We start from the raw sequence: 18,081 nt of genomic DNA on the forward strand, positions 1-18,081 counted from the left end.
TACTGCCTTCTACAAATTGGAATATGACATGCACCTACTGGATGGGAAGAAAGTGTTGTGTGATTGGGCACAGCACGGCTCTCTTTATTCACCGTTAAGTGCGGACTGTGAAAGTGGTTATAATGACAGTTCAGAGAGCCTTTTCTGGGAATAAAGATAAGGCAGGAGTGTGTGTGTGTGTGTGTGTGTGTGTGTGTGCCTGTGCATGTGCGTGTGCATGAGAAATAAGAGTGGTTCCAGAGGAAGAGATTGTAAATGGAGGAATATGAACGGACGGACAGACAGACAGACATATAAAAAAATTACATCAGGTATTAGAGAATCTCTAAAATGACCTTGATTTAACCCTGCAGGGAATTAAAAATGTACCAATCACAAATTGTATATTGGCCTTTTTCATGCTCTCAGTTCTTCTTGTGAAATCACATTAATTTAAATAGATATTAAAGTATCACTAAGTATTTACATCAGAATAATAAAGGTTGTTTGCAAAATGATTAAATTATTAATTGCAAATCCCCCATGACCAAAACCCAGATCAGAAGTTGAAGATGTACGAGGGCTGTCTGTAAAGTATAGGTCCTTTTTATTTTTTTCAAAAACTATATGGATTTCATTCATATGTTTTTACATCAGACATGCTTGCACCCTCGTGCGCATGCGTGAGTTTTTCCACGCCTGTCGGTGACGCCATTCGCCTGTGAGCACTCCTTGTGGGAGGAGTCGTCCAGCCCCTCGTCGGAATTCCTTTGTCTGAGAAGTTGCTGAGAGACTGGCGCTTTGTTTGATCAAAATTTTTTCTAAACCTGTGAGACACATCGAAGTGGACATGGTTCGAAAAATTAAGCTGGTTTTCAGTGAAAATTTTAACAGCTGATGAGAGATTTTTAGGTGATTCTGTCGCTTTAAGGACTTCCCACGGTGCGAGACGTCGCACAGCGCTCTCAGGCGGCGTCATCAGCCTGTTTCAAGCTGAAAACCTCCACATTTCAGGCTCTGTTGATCCAGGACGTCGTGAGAGAACAGAGAAGTTTCAGAAGAAGTCGGTTTCAGCATTTTATCCGGATATTCCACTGTTAAAGGAGATTTTTTTAATGAAAGACGTGCGGACGGGTCCGCGCGTCGGGACGCAGCCGACGCGGCGCGGCGGCACAGGAAAAACACCTCCGTGTTGATAACCATTTGTAAAATCCAGGCGGCTTTTGATGGCTTTCAGTGGAGTGAGTATATGAGAAAATGTTCCAACTTGTCCTCAAGGCTTCCAACAGAGGTGTTTTTCCTGTGGCGGAGCGTCGCGGCGGCTGCGAGCCGACACTACAATCCGCCTGCACGTCTTTCATTAAAAAAATCTCCTTTAACAGTGGAATATCCGGATAAAATGCTGAAACCGACTTCTTCTGAAACTTCTCTGTTCTCTCACGACGTCCTGGATCAATAAAGCCTGAAATGTGGAGGTTTTAAGCTTGAAACAGGCTGATGACACCGCCTGAGAGCGCTGCGCGACGTCTCGCACCGTGGGAAGTCCTTAAAGCGACAGAATCACCTCAAAATCTCTCATCAGCTGTTAAAATTTTCACTGAAGACCAGCTTAATTTTTCGAACCATGTCCACTTCGATGTGTCTCACAGGTTTAGAAAATTTTGATCAAACAAAGCGCCAGTCTCTCAGCAACTTCTCAGACAAAGGAATTCCGACGAGGGGCTGGACGACTCCTCCCACAAGGAGTGCTCACAGGCGAATGACGTCACCGACAGGCGTGGAAAAACTCACGCATGCGCACGAGGGTTCAAGCATGTCTGACGTAAAAACATATGAATGAAATCCATATAGTTTTAGAAAAAAATTAAAAGGACCTATACTTTACGGACAGCCCTCGTATGTATGTATTACAAATCACACTCCCATAAAAGCATAATGCAGAACAGATGGTAATTCAAAAATGATGCAATATCTGACACAACCATATCGAAGGACAACCCAGTCTCACAGCATGTCGTGATTCAGCAGCACGAAATATACATGAATCTATTGGTTTGTGATATTGTCACAAAAAGTGCAGAATGTTCATAATGTGAGCACAAATTTATTCTAATACATTCTGTGACAGCTGCATGAAATTAAAAGTACTCTGGAGGGAACTCGGGGGGTATGGTTAGGGTTAGGGGAAGGAGTAGGGTTAGGTTATGGTTAAGGTTAGGGTTGGGGGTAGGGATAGTAATAGTGAGTTTAAAAAAAACCTGTCACAAAAATTTTAATCATTTCGTGGCGGGAGCACAAAAACAAATGTGAGACTGGGCTGCGAAGGAACATTAATAAATGAATGAATTTATTGGGCACACAAATGTCCTTGTCACAAAAAAGATTTTGCAGTTAGTGGCCAAAAGGGTGTAGGCAGAAGCAAAAGCTTATATACTCCCACCCATTTTACCACAAATAATAATAATAATAATAATGTATATATATATACGAGGGCTGTCAATAAAGTTACGGTCCTTTTTATTTTTTTCAAAAACTATATGGATTTCATTCATATGTTTTTACGTCAGACATGCTTGAACCCTCGTGCGCATGCGTGAGTTTTTCCACGCCTGTCGGTGACGTCATTCGCCTGTGAGCACTCCTTGTGGGAGGAGTCGTCCAGCCCCTCGTCGGAATTCCTTTGTCTGAGAAGTTGCTGAGAGACTGGCGCTTTGTTTGATCAAAATTTTTTCTAAACCTGTGAGACACATCGAAGTGGACACGGTTCGAAAAATTAAGCTGGTTTTCAGTGAAAATTTTAACGGCTGATGAGAGATTTTGAGGTGATTCTGTCGCTTTAAGGACTTTTCACAGTGCGAGACGTCGTGCAGCGCTCTCAGGCGGCGTCATCAGCCTGTTCAAGCTGAAAACCTCCACATTTCAGGCTCTATTGATCCAGGACGTCGTGAGAGAACAGAGAAGTTTCAGAAGAAGTCGGTTTCAGCATTTTATCCAGATATTCCACTGTTAAAGGAGATTTTTTTTAATGAAAGACGTGCGGACGGGTCCGTGCGTCGGGACGCAGCCGCCGCGACGCTCCGCCACAGGAAAAACACCTCTGTTGAAAGCCTTAAGGACAAGTTGGAACATGTCCTGCCTGTTAAACAATTTCTCATATACTCACTCCACTGAAAGCCATCAAAAGCCGCTTGGATTTTACAAATGGTTATCAACACGGAGGTGTTTTTCCTGTGCCGCCGCACCGCGCAGACGGAAGACACTCCTTTGTAAAAGGCACATGGCAACCTGCCTGGACTTTGCCAAAAGGCAACCGAAGGACCTGAAGGATCATTTGTGACCAGATGATCCTGGGATCAAATCCAAGTCAGACCCTAAAATCACCAAGGCCCCTTGGACAAGGTCCTTAATTCCCAAGTTTCTTCCCCTGTGCAGTTGGGCACCTTGCATTGCAGCACCCTGATACTGGTATGGTTGAATGTGAGGCATCATTGTAAAGCACTTTGACCATATTGCACAGCCCAGTCTCATGTTTTTTTCGTGCTCCCGTCATGAAATGCGTCAAATTTTCGTGACAGGAGTTTTTTTTTTAAACTTACTATTACTAACCCTACTCCTACCTCCAACCCTAACCTTAACCATAACCTAACCCTACTCCTCCCCCCAACCCTAATCATAACCACCCCAACCCCCCCGCTTCACTTTTAATTTTGTGCAGCCATCATGGAATGAATGAGAATGAATTTGTGCTGTTGTGACGAAAATGAGGGGCTTTTCGTCACAGTATCACGAACCAGTAGATTAATGTATACTCAACAAAAATATAAACGCAACACTTTTGGTTTTGCTCCCATTTTGTATGAGATGAACTCAAAGATCTAAAACTTTTTCCACATACACAATATCACCATTTCCCTCAAATATTGTTCACAAACCAGTCTAAATCTGTGATAGTGAGCACTTCTCCTTTGCTGAGATAATCCATCCCACCTCACAGGTGTGCCATATCAGGATGCTGATTAGACACCATGATTAGTGCACAGGTGTGAGACTGTTGTGTTAGACTGCCCACAATAAAAGGCCACTCTGAAAGGTGCAGTTTTGTTTTATTGGGGGGGGATACCAGTCAGTATCTGGTGTGACCACCATTTGCCTCATGCAGTGCAACACATCTCCTTTGCATCATCCGTGAAGAGAACACCTCTCCAACGTGCCAAACGCCAGCGAATGTGAGCATTTGGCCACTCAAGTCGGTTATGACGACGAACTGGAGTCAGGTCGAGACCCCGATGAGGACGACGAGCATGCAGATGAGCTTCCCTGAGACGGTTTCTGACAGTTTGTGCAGAAATTCTTTGGTTATGCAAACCGATTGTTTCAGCAGCTGTCCGAGTGGCTGGTCTCAGACGATCTTGGAGGTGAACATGCTAGATGTGGAGGTCCTGGGCTGGTGTGGTTACACGTGGTCTGCGGTTGTGAGGCTGGTTGGATGTACTGCCAAATTCTCTGAAACACCTTTGGATCAGAATTTTGGCTCTCTGTTGGGACTGTTTACACAGAGACTGCTACCTGCTGCTTTGGACTTGAACTAACAGTCTTTTTCAAGACTTTTTTACTTTTTTACTTTTTTACCTTTTTACTTTTTTTTTTACTTTTTTACTGTGCTCCAACGCCTAAGGAAGACCTCTAACGGTCGAAACATCGCGACGGAGCACTTTTATCAGCTAACTTTCATCAGCGTTGGCAAGCTAACTAGCTTGCTAACGCTTTCGTTTTTATTTTTTATTTTTTTATTTTTTTAAATTTTTTTTTTAGCACTGTTGTCGTGCGTTATCTGTGCTGCTCCACAGCGTGTTTAGTCGATTTTTATTTTATTTTAGCACCGTTGTCGTGCGTTTGCTGTTGTCCTGCGTTGCCTGTGCTGCTTCATGGCCTGTTTGGTGCCTTGATTGGGGCACTCCTTCTGCTGAATCACCTCTAAATTATTTACACATTATTCACTTTGTGTGTTTTTAGGAATCCGCTAGGTTGCGTAGCTACTAGCTCTTAGCCGATTTAGCATGGCGGCTTCTCCTGTCTCTCCCGTACTTTTCTGCTCTGGGTGTGAAATGTTTAATTATTCCTCGGCCTCCTTTAGCAGTAACGGTACTTGTAATAAGTGCAGCTTATTCGTAGCTTTGGAGGCCAGGCTGGGCGAATTGGAGACTCGGCTCCGCACCGTGGAAAATTCTACAGCTAGCCAGGCCCCTGTAGTCGGTGCGGACCAAGGTAGCTTAGCCGCCGTTAGTTCCCCCCTGGCAGATCCCGGGCAGTCGGGAAAGCAGGCTGACTGGGTGACTGTGAGGAGGAAGCGTAGCCCTAAACAGAAGCCCCGTGTACACCGTCAACCCGTTCACATCTCTAACCGTTTTTCCCCACTCGACGATACACTCGCCGAGGATCAAACTCTGGTTATTGGCGACTCTGTTTTGAGAAATGTGAAGTTAGCGACACCAGCAACCATTGTCAATTGTCTTCCGGGGGCCAGAGCAGGCGACATCGAAGGACATTTGAAATTGCTGGCTAAGGCTAAGCGTGAATTTGGTAAGATTGTAATTCACGTCGGCAGTAATGACACTCGGTTACGCCAATCGGAGGTCACTAAAATTAACATTAAATCGGTGTGTAACTTTGCAAAAACAATGTCGGACTCTGTAGTTTTCTCTGGGCCCCTCCCCAATCAGACCGGGAGTGACATGTTTAGCCGCATGTTCTCCTTGAATTGCTGGCTGTCTGAGTGGTGTCCAAAAAATGAGGTGGGCTTCATTGATAATTGGCAAAGCTTCTGGGGAAAACCTGGTCTTGTTAGGAGAGACGGCATCCATCCCACTTTAGATGGAGCAGCTCTCATTTCTAGAAATCTGGCCAATTTTCTTGGATCCTCCAAACTGTGACTGTCCAGCGTTGGGACCAGGAGGCAGAGCTGTGGTCTTATACACCTCTCTGCAGCTTCTCTCCCCCTGCCATCCCCTCATTACCCCATCCCCGTAGAGACGGTGCCTGCTCCCAGACCACCAATAACCAGCAAAAATCTATTTAAGCATAAAAATTCAAAAGAAAAAATAATATAGCACCTTCAATTGCACCACAGACTAAAACAGTTAAATGTGGTCTATTAAACATTAGGTCTCTCTCTTCTAAGTCCCTGTTGGTAAATGATATAATAATTGATCAACATATTGATTTATTCTGCCTAACAGAAACTTGGTTACAGCAGGATGAATATGTTAGTTTAAATGAGTCAACACCCCCGAGTCACACTAACTGTCAGAATGCTCGTAGCACGGGCCGAGGCGGAGGATTAGCAGCAATCTTCCATTCCAGCTTATTAATTAATGAAAAACCTAGACAGAGCTTTAATTCATTTGAAAGCTTGTCTCTTAGTCTTGTCCATCCAAATTGGAAGTCCCAAAAACCAGTTTTATTTGTTATTATCTATCGTCCACCTGGTCGTTACTGTGAGTTTCTCTGTGAATTTTCAGACCTTTTGTCTGACTTAGTGCTTAGCTCAGATAAGATAATTATAGTGGGCGATTTTAACATCCACACAGATGCTGAGAATGACAGCCTCAACACTGCATTTAATCTATTATTAGACTCTATCGGCTTTGCTCAAAAAGTAAATGAGTCCACCCACCACTTTAATCATATCTTAGATCTTGTTCTGACTTATGGTATGGAAATAGAAGACTTAATAGTATTCCCTGAAAACTCCCTTCTGTCTGATCATTTTTTAATAACATTTACATTTACCCTGATGGACTACCCTGCAGTGGGGAATAAGTTTCATTACACTAGAAGTCTTTCAGAAAGCGCTGTAACTAGGTTTAAGGATATGATTCCTTCTTTATGTTCTCTAATGTCATATACCAACACAGAGCAGAGTAGCTACCTAAACTCTGTAAGGGAGTTAGAGTATCTCGTCAATAGTTTTACATCCTCTTTGAAGACAACTTTGGATGCTGTAGCTCCTTTGAAAAAGAGAGCTTTAAATCAGAAGTGTCTGACTCCGTGGTATAACTCACAAACTCGTAGCTTAAAGCAGATAACCCGTAAGTTGGAGAGGAAATGGCGTCTCACTAATTTAGAAGATCTTCACTTAGCGTGGAAAAAGAGTTTGTTGCTCTATAAAAAAGCCCTCAGTAAAGCTAGGACATCTTTCTACTCATCACTAATTGAAGAAAATAAGAATAACCCCAGGTTTCTTTTCAGCACTGTAGCCAGGCTGACAAAGAGTCAGAGCTCTATTGAGCCGAGTATTCCATTAACTTTAACTAGTAATGACTTCATGACTTTCTTTGCTAACAAAATTTTGACTATTAGCGAAAAAATTACTCATAACCATCCCAAAGATGTATCGTTATCTTTGGCTGCTTTCAGTGATGCCGGTATTTGGTTAGACTCTTTCTCTCCGATTGTTCTGTCTGAGTTATTTTCATTAGTTACTTCATCCAAACCATCAACATGTTTATTAGACCCCATTCCTGCCAGGCTGCTCAAGGAAGTCCTACCATTATTTAATGCTTCAATCTTAAATATGATCAATCTATCTTTGTTAGTTGGTTATGTACCACAGGCCTTTAAGGTGGCAGTAATTAAACCATTGCTTAAAAAGCCATCACTTGACCCAGCTATCTTAGCTAATTATAGGCCAATCTCCAACCTTCCTTTTCTCTCAAAGATTCTTGAGAGGGTAGTTGTAAAACAGCTAACTGATCACCTGCAGAGGAATGGTCTATTTGAAGAGTTTCAGTCAGGTTTTAGAATTCATCATAGTACAGAAACAGCATTAGTGAAGGTTACAAATGATCTTCTTATGGCTTCGGACAGTGGACTCATCTCTGTGCTTGTTCTGTTGGACCTCAGTGCTGCTTTTGATACTGTTGACCATAAAATTTTATTACAGAGATTAGAGCATGTCATAGGTATTAAAGGCACTGCGCTGCGGTGGTTTGAATCATATTTGTCTAATAGATTACAGTTTGTTCATGTAAATGGGGAATCTTCTTCACAGACTAAAGTTAATTATGGAGTTCCACAAGGTTCTGTGCTAGGACCAATTTTATTCACTTTATACATGCTTCCCTTAGGCAGTATTATTAGACGGTATTGCTTAAATTTTCATTGTTACGCAGATGATACCCAGCTTTATCTATCCATGAAGCCAGAGGATACACACCAATTAGCTAAACTGCAGGATTGTCTTACAGACATAAAGGCATGGATGACCTCTAATTTCCTGCTTTTAAACTCAGATAAAACTGAAGTTATTGTACTTGGCCCCACAAATCTTAGAAGCATGGTGTCTAACCAGATCGTTACTCTGGATGGCATTTCCCTGATCTCTAGTAATACTGTGAGAAATCTTGGAGTCATATGTCATTCAAAGCGCATATTAAACAAATATGTAGGACTGCCTTTTTGCATTTACGCAATATCTCTAAAATCAGAAAGGTCTTGTCTCAGAGTGATGCTGAAAAACTAATTCATGCATTTATTTCCTCTAGGCTGGACTATTGTAATTCATTATTATCAGGTTGTCCTAAAAGTTCCCTAAAAAGCCTTCAGTTGGTTCAGAATGCTGCAGCTAGAGTACTGACGGGGACTAGCAGGAGAGAGCATATCTCACCCGTGTTGGCCTCTCTTCATTGGCTTCCTGTTAATTCTAGAATAGAATTTAAAATTCTTCTTCTTACTTATAAGGTTTTGAATAATCAGGTCCCATCTTATCTTAGGGACCTCGTAGTACCATATTACCCCATTAGTGCGCTTCGCTCTCTTGCGGGCTTACTTGTAGTTCCTAGGGTTTGTAAGAGTAGAATGGGAGGCAGAGCCTTCAGCTTTCAGGCTCCTCTCCTGTGGAACCAGCTCCCAATTCAGATCAGGGAGACAGATACCCTCTCTACTTTTAAGATTAGGCTTAAAACTTTCCTTTTCGCTAAGGCTTATAGTTAGGGCTGGATCGGGTGACCCTGGACCATCCCTTGGTTATGCTGCTTTAGACGTAGATTGTGGGGGGGTTCCCATGATGCACTGTTTCTTTCTCTTTTTGCTCCGTATGCATCACTCTGCATTTAATCATTAGTGATCGATCTCTGCCCCCCTTCACGGCATGTCTTTTTCCTGGTTTTTTCCCTCAGCCCCAACCAGTCTCAGCAGAAGACTGCCCCTCCCTGAGCCTGGTTCTGCTGGAGGTTTCTTCCTGTTAAAAGGGAGTTTTTCCTTTCCACTGTTGCCAAGTGCTTGCTCATAGGGGGTCGTTTTGACCGTTGGGGTTTTTCATAATTATTGTATGGCCTTGCCTTACAATATGGAGCGCCTTGGGGCAGCTGTTTGTTGTGATTTGGCGCTATATAAGAAAAAAGTTGGTTGGTTGGTTGGAGACGGCTTATGGTAGAGAAATGAACATTCAATACACGAGCAACAGCTCTGGTTGACATTCCTGCTGTCAGCATGCCAATTGCACGCTCCCTCAAATCTTGCGACATCTGTGGCATTGTGCTGTGTGATAAAACTGCACCTTTCAGAGTGGCCTTTTATTGTGGGCAGTCTAAGGCACACCTGTGCACTAATCATGGTGTCTAATCAGCATCTTGATATGGCACACCTGTGAGGTGGGATGGATTATCTCAGCAAAGGAGAAGTGCTCACTATCACAGATTTAGACTGGTTTGTGAACAATATTTGAGGGAAATGGTGATATTGTGTATGTGGAAAAAGTTTTAGATCTTTGAGTTCATCTCATACAAAATGGGAGCAAAACCAAAAGTGTTGCGTTTATATTTTTGTTGAGTGTATATTTCATGCTCCTGAATCATGAGACTGGGTTGTAATGCCATATGAATACAGTCCATTTAGCCATATGATGGTCTCTTAGTACAGTTAAATTAAGAGCAAGCCAAAATATCTCCTTTTTGTAATAAAATGCTCAGAAATGACAAACAGTTACCTTGACTAGCTCAAGTCCAGAGCAGTTAGCAATCTTCGCTCGTGGGTGCTTCACTCCGGTATATAAATGTCACTCTCAACATCCACCTCTGTAATTTTCTTAAATTTTCATAAATTTCTAAGTCCCTGTTAGTAAATGATATAATAATTGATCAACATATTGATTTATTCTGCCTTACAGAAACCTGGTTACAGCAGGATGAATATGTTAGTTTAAATGAGTCAACACCCCCGAGTCACACTGTCAGAATGCTCAAAGCACGGGTCGAGGAGGAGGATTAGCAGCAATCTTCCATTCCAGCTTATTAATTAATCAAAGACCCAGACAGAGCTTTAATTCATTTGAAAGCTTGACTCTTAGTCTTGCCCATCCAAATTGGAAGTCCCAAAAACCAGTTTTATTTGTTATCTATCGTCCACCTGGTCGTTACTGTGAGATTTTTCTGACCTTTTGTCTGACTTTGTGCTTAGCTCAGATAAGATAATTATAGTGGGTGATTTTAACATCGACATAGATGCTGAGAACACTGCACTCAACACTGCATTTAATCTATTATTATACTCAGTTGGCTTTGCTGAAAATGTAAATGAGCCCACCCCCCACCCCCACACTTTAGATCTTGTTGTGACATATGGCATAGAAATTGAAGAGTTAACAGTATTCCCTGAAAACCCCTTTTTGTCTGATCATTTCTTAATAACATTTACATTTACTTTAATGGACTACCCAGCAGTGGGGAATAAGTTTCATTACAGCAGAAGTCTTTCTGAAAGTGCTGTAACTAGGTTTAAGGATATGATGGCTTTTGCCTTGCAATATAAAGCGCCTTGGGGCGACTGTTTGTTGTGATTTGGCGCTATATAAATAAAATTGATTTGATTTGATTAGAAATTTATAGTAAAAAATAGCTCAACCTGAGGGATTGCTTTGGCTGCATTTTTCTGTCCCACAGGTTGGAACCTGGTTTTCTAAAATTGTTTGAGGTGAGTGAGAACGCTGGCATCTTGAAAATTTGAATCCCCATAAGTGATCACAGTCATTTGTTGGCATCAGGATTTACATGGTTTCAGAAATAAATGTGCATCTGTGCTTGCAGTATAAAATATAAAGCATGAAGCTGATGCTCTGTGTTTAGCTCTCCATCAGAACAGAAGCAACAATGGCAGGAGAAGGGATGGTGGTACAAAGACTCAGCAGGGCTGCCTTTCCCAGTAACAGTTCAGTCTACTTTCGAGCAAGAGCACACCATTAAGAGCTTCATAAGGTCAGGGGTCTTTAGTACTGAAGACAAAGATGGATACATTTAAAAGCAGTCTTCACCGACCTTTTCTAAGAGTAGATCGATTGTCAGTATAAAAGCAAAGATCTACCGCACAGCACTGAGGCGTCTGCTCAACACCACATCCTGTTAGTAGTTTATAACGTAGATCAGGATGATGCACCTGAAATAAGGCTTTCACTCAACATCTGTGCAAGAAAGCTTTTCACAGCTGCCTTTAGTTTTTAGACGAAAACTTTCATTAAAAGCTGAGCAAAAAAAACAACACAAAAGAGTTGGTCAATGAAACACACAATGAGCTTGACCGTGTCATGACAGCATGCCCAAAAATGCCTGGTGTAGACCAGTGGTTTTTAAACTGTGAGGTGTGCCCCCACTGAGGGGAGCCAGAGTTCTTCAGGGTAGATGCAAAAAATAACTATAAACACTGTTAACCAACAAAACAAGGGGAAAAAAGGAAGAAAACATTGTTAGTTCACATGCCAGCAGCAAAATGGATAACTTTTTAGTGGGTAAATATACCAGTGAGAAAACAGAGTTTGGGGCAACCAAAAAAATAAGAAAGTAGAGGACGATCTTCGTTTGCTCCTCTCCACAGTGCATCCCCACATCAACCACCTGTGCGCTTCAAAGACACAGACTCTTTGCTCACACTAAACAAGAGGTGAGACCAGATGAAGGACTAAATATATATAAAAGTTTAATTAATATCTCTCCGGGAACAATCACCTTATCGTGGTCGAGAGGTTTGTGTGCCACTATGAACCTGAGAGCTTTGTTGTTTGGAGCCTTGTGCTCCTGGTAGGTTCTCCCATGGCAAATTGGTCTCATGCGAGAGGCCAGACTAAGAATGGTTCACAAACATCATGAAAGAATGAGGCAGAGGAAATGTGACCCGGCCCGCAGTAAGCCCGGGGACCTCATCTGGAGCCAGGCCTGGATGTAGGGCCCGTCAGCGAGCGCCTGGTGGCTGGGCTTGCCATGGAGCCCAGTCGGGCACAGCCGAAAAAGCAACGTGGACTTTCCATCTCCACCGGGTGGGCTCACCACCTGCAGGGGGAACCGCAGGTGTTGGGTACGCTGTCCTTTGTGTGGCAGTGAAAGTCGAGGGCCTTGATGGACCAGACCCGGGCGGCAGGGGCTAGCTCTGGGGGTGTGGAACGTCACCTCGCTGTGGGGAAAGGAGCCGGACTTGTGCAGGAGGTGGAGCGATACCAGTTAGATCTGGTGGGTCTCGCTGGAGGGTAGGGGAGGACTTTGGACAGACCTGGTAAGCCCAAACGGATAGTGCGGGTGAACTGGGAATGTCTGGAGGAGCTCAATGTCTGACAGATCTTCATCTCACGCCTCCGGCAGAGCTTCTCTAACATCCCTGTGGAGGTTGGGGGCATTGAACCAGAATGGGCAATGTTCAAAGCTTCCATTGCTGATGCTGCAGTGGGGAGCTGTGGCCTGAATGTCTTAGGTGCCTCAAGGGGTGGCAACCCTCAAACACCGTGGTGGACACCGGTGGTCAGGGAAGCCATCCGACTGAAGAAGGAGTCCTTCCGGGATATATTATCTCGGAGGACTCCAGAGGCAGTTGCAAGGTACCGACAGGCCTGAAGGGCAGCAGCCTCTGCTGTGGGGGAGGCAAAGCAGCAGGTGTGGGAGGAGTTCAGCCAACCATGGAGAAGGACTTTTGGTCGGCACCAAGGTGCTTCTGGTGGACTGTGAGGCACCTCAGGGGGGGAAAACGTGGGACCATCCAAGCTGTCTACAGTAAGGATGGGACTCTGTTGACCTCAACTGAGGATGTAATCCGGCCCTGGAAGGAACACTTTGAGGAACTCCTGCATCAGACCGGAGTGCCCTCTATAGTAGGGGCAGAACTGGAAGCTGATGGAGGATTTTCATCAATTTCCCTGCTGGAAGTCACTGAAGTAGTCAAACAACTCTGCAGTGGCAAGGCCCCGGGGGTTGATGAGATCCGTCCAGAAATGCTGAAGGCTCTGGGTGTGGAGGGATTGTCTTGGATGAGATGTCTCTTCAACATTGGGTTGAGGTCTGGGACAGTGCCTAAGGCAAACTGGGGTGGTGGTCCCCATATTTAAAAAGGGGGACCAGAGTGTGTGCCAACTACAGGGGCATCACACTACTCAGCCTCCCTGGTAAAGTCTACTCCAGGGTGCTGGAAAGGAGCGTTCAGCCGATAGTCAAACCTCTGATTGAAGAGGAACAATGCGGGTCGTGGTTGTGGAACAACCGACCAGCTCTTTACTCTCACAAGGATCCTGGAGGGTGCCTGGGAGTATGCCCACCCAGTCTACATTTGTTTTGTGGACTTGGAGAAGGCGTATGATCGGGTACCATGGGGGATACTGTGGGAGGTGCTGCAGGAGTATGTGAGGGGGTCCCTTCTCAGGGCCATCCAATCTCTGTACTCGCAAAGCGAGAGCTGTGTTCGGGTGCTTGGCAGTATGTCAGACTTGTTTCCGGTGGAGGTTGGCCTCCGTCAGGGCTGCGCCTTGTCACCAATCCTGTTTGTGATATTCATGGACAGATTATCGAGGTGTAGTTGGGGGGAGGAGAGTTTCCGGTTTGGTGGGCTCAGGGTCTCATCACTGCTTTTTGCACATGATGTGGTCCTGTTGGCTTCATCGGCCGGTGAGCTTCAAGACTCACTGCAGCGGTTCACAGCCAAGTGTGAAGCGGCTGGGATGAGGATCAGCACCTCTAAATCTGAGTGCATGGTTCTCAGCCGGAAACCTATGGATTGCCTACTCCGCGTGGGAATACGGCCTTGCCCCAAGTGAAGGAGTTCAAGTACCTCGTAGTCTTGTTCACGAGTGAGGGGACGATGGAGCGTGAGATTGGCTGGAGAATCGCTCTGCCCTACTGTTGTGACGAAAAGGGAGCTGACCCAAAATGCGAAGCTCTCGATCTACTGGTCAATCTTTGTTCCTACTCTCACCTATGGTCTTGAGTGTTGAGTCATGACCGAAAGAACTAGATCGTGGGTACAAGTGGCCGAAATGGGCTTCCTCAAGAGGGTGGCTGGTGTCTCCCTTAGAGATAGGGTGAGAAGTTTGGTCATCCGTGGGAGGCTCGAAGTAGAGTCGCTGCTCCTTCGCGTTGAAAGGAGCCAGCTGAGGTGGTTTGGGCAACTGGTAAGGATTCCTCCTGGGCACCTCCCAAGGGAGTTGTTCCAGGCACGTCCATCTGGGAGGAGACCCTGGGGAAGACCCAGGACTAGGTGGAGAGATTATATCTCCACATTGTCCTGGGAACACCTTGGGATACCCCAGTCAGATGTGGTCAATGTGGCATGGGAAAGGGAAGTCTGGGGTCCCCTGCTATACCTGTTGCCCCCACGACCCAAACGCAGAAATTGCTGTAAAACTTTCCTTTTTGCTAAAGCTTATAGTTAGGGCTGGATCAGGTGACCCTGAACCATCCCTTAGTTATGCTGCTATAGACGTAGACTGCTGGGGGGTTCCCATGATGCACTGTTTCTTTCTCTTTTTGCTCTGTATGCACCACTCTGCATTTAATCATTAGTGATCGATCTCTGCTCCCCTCCACAGCATGTCTTTTTCCTGGTTCTCTCCCTCAGCCCCAACCAGTCCCAGCAGAGGACTGCCCCTCCCTGGGCCTGGTTCTGCTGGAGGTTTCTTCCTGTTAAAAGGGAGTTTTTCCTTCCCACTGTAGCCAAGTGCTTGCTCACAGGGGGTCGTTTTTGACCGTTGGGGTTTTACATAATTATTGTATGGCCTTGCCTTACAATATAAAGCGCCTTGGGGCAACTGTTTGTTGTGATTTGGCGCTATATAAAAAAATTGATTGATTGATTGATTTGTTCTCTGGGGGGGCTCACGCTCCCACACTTTGAAAATCCCTGGTGTAGACAACACAAATCTTTTTGCTGCATGTCCACGTTATATTTGCTATCCAAAACCGAGACAGTAAATGAAGTGAGTGCAAACCAGTGGCCATAATACACTGTCATACTAATACACTATTGTGGACCACTTCATGCACAAAACATGCAGTGTGTCCATACATTGTGGACCCACTTGTGTGTGGTGCATTTAAGTGTTGTGCACTTTAAAAAAAAGAAATATGATGCTCCAGACTTTATACCTGTTTTTTGGTGGTGCAACACACAGATGCTTTCTTTTACATGGATAGATAGATAGATGGATAGATAGATAGATAGATAGATAGATAGATAGATAGATAGATAGATAGATAGAGACTTTATTTGCCATTTGTACTTGCACACAAGGTTTGGGTACGCTGGAATTTTTGTGCAGAGCTCTTGAGTAGATAAAGCCATAAAAGGTATAAATGTATGTGGTATAACAGTATAAAAACAGTAAAACAAACAAACAAACAAAAAAAAAAACATAAAAAAACAGGATGAAAAAGATACCCAGTGCACCTGGAAAAAAATATTACAATGTGCCAGGTTAATGGGGATTGATGGATTTTGATGGCAAAAAAAAAAAAAAATCATGAAATGTGTAAATCTGGGAAGGGGAAAAAAAAAACATGTATGAGGGGGTAATGGCTGCTTTATTTGTGCACTGCTCCAAGTGCTTTTCCCTGAATTTCTCTGAAGCATACTGTGACATCACTGCAGCACCTTTTCAAGCAAATAAATGGAGCAAAATGTCAGCTTCACAGAAGGACACATTTATTTTTGACATTTCTGTCTAAAGTCTGCTGATTTTCAAGATTCAAAGATTCAAACAACTTTATTGATCCCTAAAAGGGCAATTCATATCACACTCAATTACCTCAGATAAAAAATACAATTGATCCACAATTATTACTAGTTGAACGTAATAATGGCACACATCAGAATTAAAACAACCGCACATATACATTTGATTGTTTATGTGTGTGTGCATCATGTGTGCAAATGAGTTCGTATCAGTCTCTGTCCGTGTGTGCCTAAAGTCTGGAGTTGCCTTGACAACAGCAGGCTGTAGGGGAGGGCATAAAGGCAGATAAGAGGGGAGCCGAATGCTTCACTAAGGCCATTGAAATCCTTCTGGAGGAAAAAAATGAGTGAGTGTTTTGACCTTCGGTAGCTGATAAGGCTGCCATGTTTTGGGTTCGGCAGAGAGACACAGAATTTCCATTTCTGGCTCCTGTGACTGTCGAAATCCAATTTTTGAATATTCCCTTGTCTCCAACATCTTCCTTTGCAAGGCAGATAGTATTTGCTCTGAGATGTTTTCCAACTTGCGTTTGAGTTCAAAGGTTAATGCAGTCTTGAGATTGTACTGCCTTACGCACCTCATTAATCATGATGGACAGTTGTGGGGTTGTGGTTCTGGTAGCAGCCGTCTTGCCAATTTTCCGATAGGTCGGGCAGCGCATAACCCAATCAGCACCAGCCCTCCTACCATAAAAGCAAATAAGAATAAATCTTCAATGTCTTCCACGAAGAGTGGTGCCAAGCACGCAACATGCCATTTCTCCCAGGCGCCGAGAACATAGCCCGCAGGATAGGTTCTATCTGGGCACACAGGGTCCCCCAGCCCTGATTTCCTTGTTGAAAAAATGGTGTCAATAGCGTTGAGAGACCAGCTGATCGATTCCATGGTTATTCCAAATATAGCTTGAAGAATTCACAGTCTGGTGAAGTTGGGAGTTTTGAAGGTTAGAGCAGAGATAGAAAAACACAGAGGAGAGGAGAGAGGAGGAGATGCAACCGCCCTTGCCGAAGTCCCACCTTGACTTTTTCTAAAAAAGCATCAAAATAGACATAAAAAAAAACCTTGTCCTGCTGACAGTGAGTGCTTTTTATCACCATACATTATAAGCTAGTTGATTATTGTCGTAGAAACAAATCCCACAAGGAGCACTTTTCAGCTTTGAGAAAGTGCTGAAATGTGCGCCTGGGATAAAACATGTCTCGGGACCCCCTCAGCACTTTTCTGCCAGAAGAAAGGAAAAAAAAGCAATATGGATACTCTATGGAAATGCTGTAGAATCAGTGTGCAGGTCTGTCAAGCCATAGAAAACAAATGTGGTGTCAAATTTACCTTTATTATTATTATTATGAGCAGCTCACATTGTACAAACCAGTGTTTAGATACAAACACAGGGATTTTCTGTAAAACGCTTCGCAGTCAGAAACGTATAATCAGAGGAGCCTGATGTCATTCTTTTATGATCCAGAGTCTTATTTGCAACAAATGACCACAAACAAATGATCACTAATACTGCACTTTCATTCTCGACCAGTCGGTTAAATGCATAAGGCAACATAAATTTAATTATATAATCCTGCCCTGTTAACAGTGACAGTACTGCACATACAGGGCCTGATTTTCTAAAAGTTTGCATGTGCAGAATCGTGTGCAAACACCATTGCACTTGCAAAAACACCTGCATGCTGATTTGCTAACAGAACACACTGTGGTCTGCATCATTCAAATACTCAAAAATCTTGCCCATTTAGCTTGTTTGCTTTTATAAATCTGCAATTTGGGTTTTGTCCACATGAGCGTGCAAAATTCTCAGAGGGAACATACCATTAGGCAACGTTTGCACATGCAACATGATTTATCAAGGTCAAAAGATTTAGCGGGTGCTGATTGTGACTAGGCAGAACGGTGGCTTAGTGGTTAGCACTGTTGCCTCACAGCGAGAAGGTCATGGGTTCAATTCCCGCATGTGGCCTTTCTGTGTGAAGTTTGCATGTTCTCCCCGTGTTTGCGTGGGTTTCCTCCCTCATCCAAAGACATGCGGGTTAGGTGTATTGGAATCTTTAAATTGTCCGTAGGTGTGCGAGTGGGTGTGAATGTGTTTGTCTGTTTGTGGCCCTGTGACAGACTGGCAT

At 43.9% G+C, this 18,081-nt stretch overlaps 1 long non-coding RNA gene across 1 annotated transcript; it reads right to left on the bottom strand.

The window, feature by feature from the left end:
- Positions 1–3,309: 3,309 nt before the first annotated feature.
- On the bottom strand, positions 3,310–17,331 carry LOC117502858. Its single transcript, XR_004558417.1, has 3 exons — positions 17,322–17,331; positions 9,482–9,486; positions 3,310–3,397 (listed from the first exon to the last, which is right to left on the bottom strand). It is a non-coding gene; the product is annotated as an uncharacterized LOC117502858 (long non-coding RNA).
- Positions 17,332–18,081: the final 750 nt, after the last annotated feature.

The sequence above is a fragment of the Thalassophryne amazonica genome, chromosome 2 (genome assembly GCF_902500255.1).
Source record: "Thalassophryne amazonica chromosome 2, fThaAma1.1, whole genome shotgun sequence".
Taxonomy (NCBI): Eukaryota; Metazoa; Chordata; class Actinopteri; order Batrachoidiformes; family Batrachoididae; genus Thalassophryne; species Thalassophryne amazonica.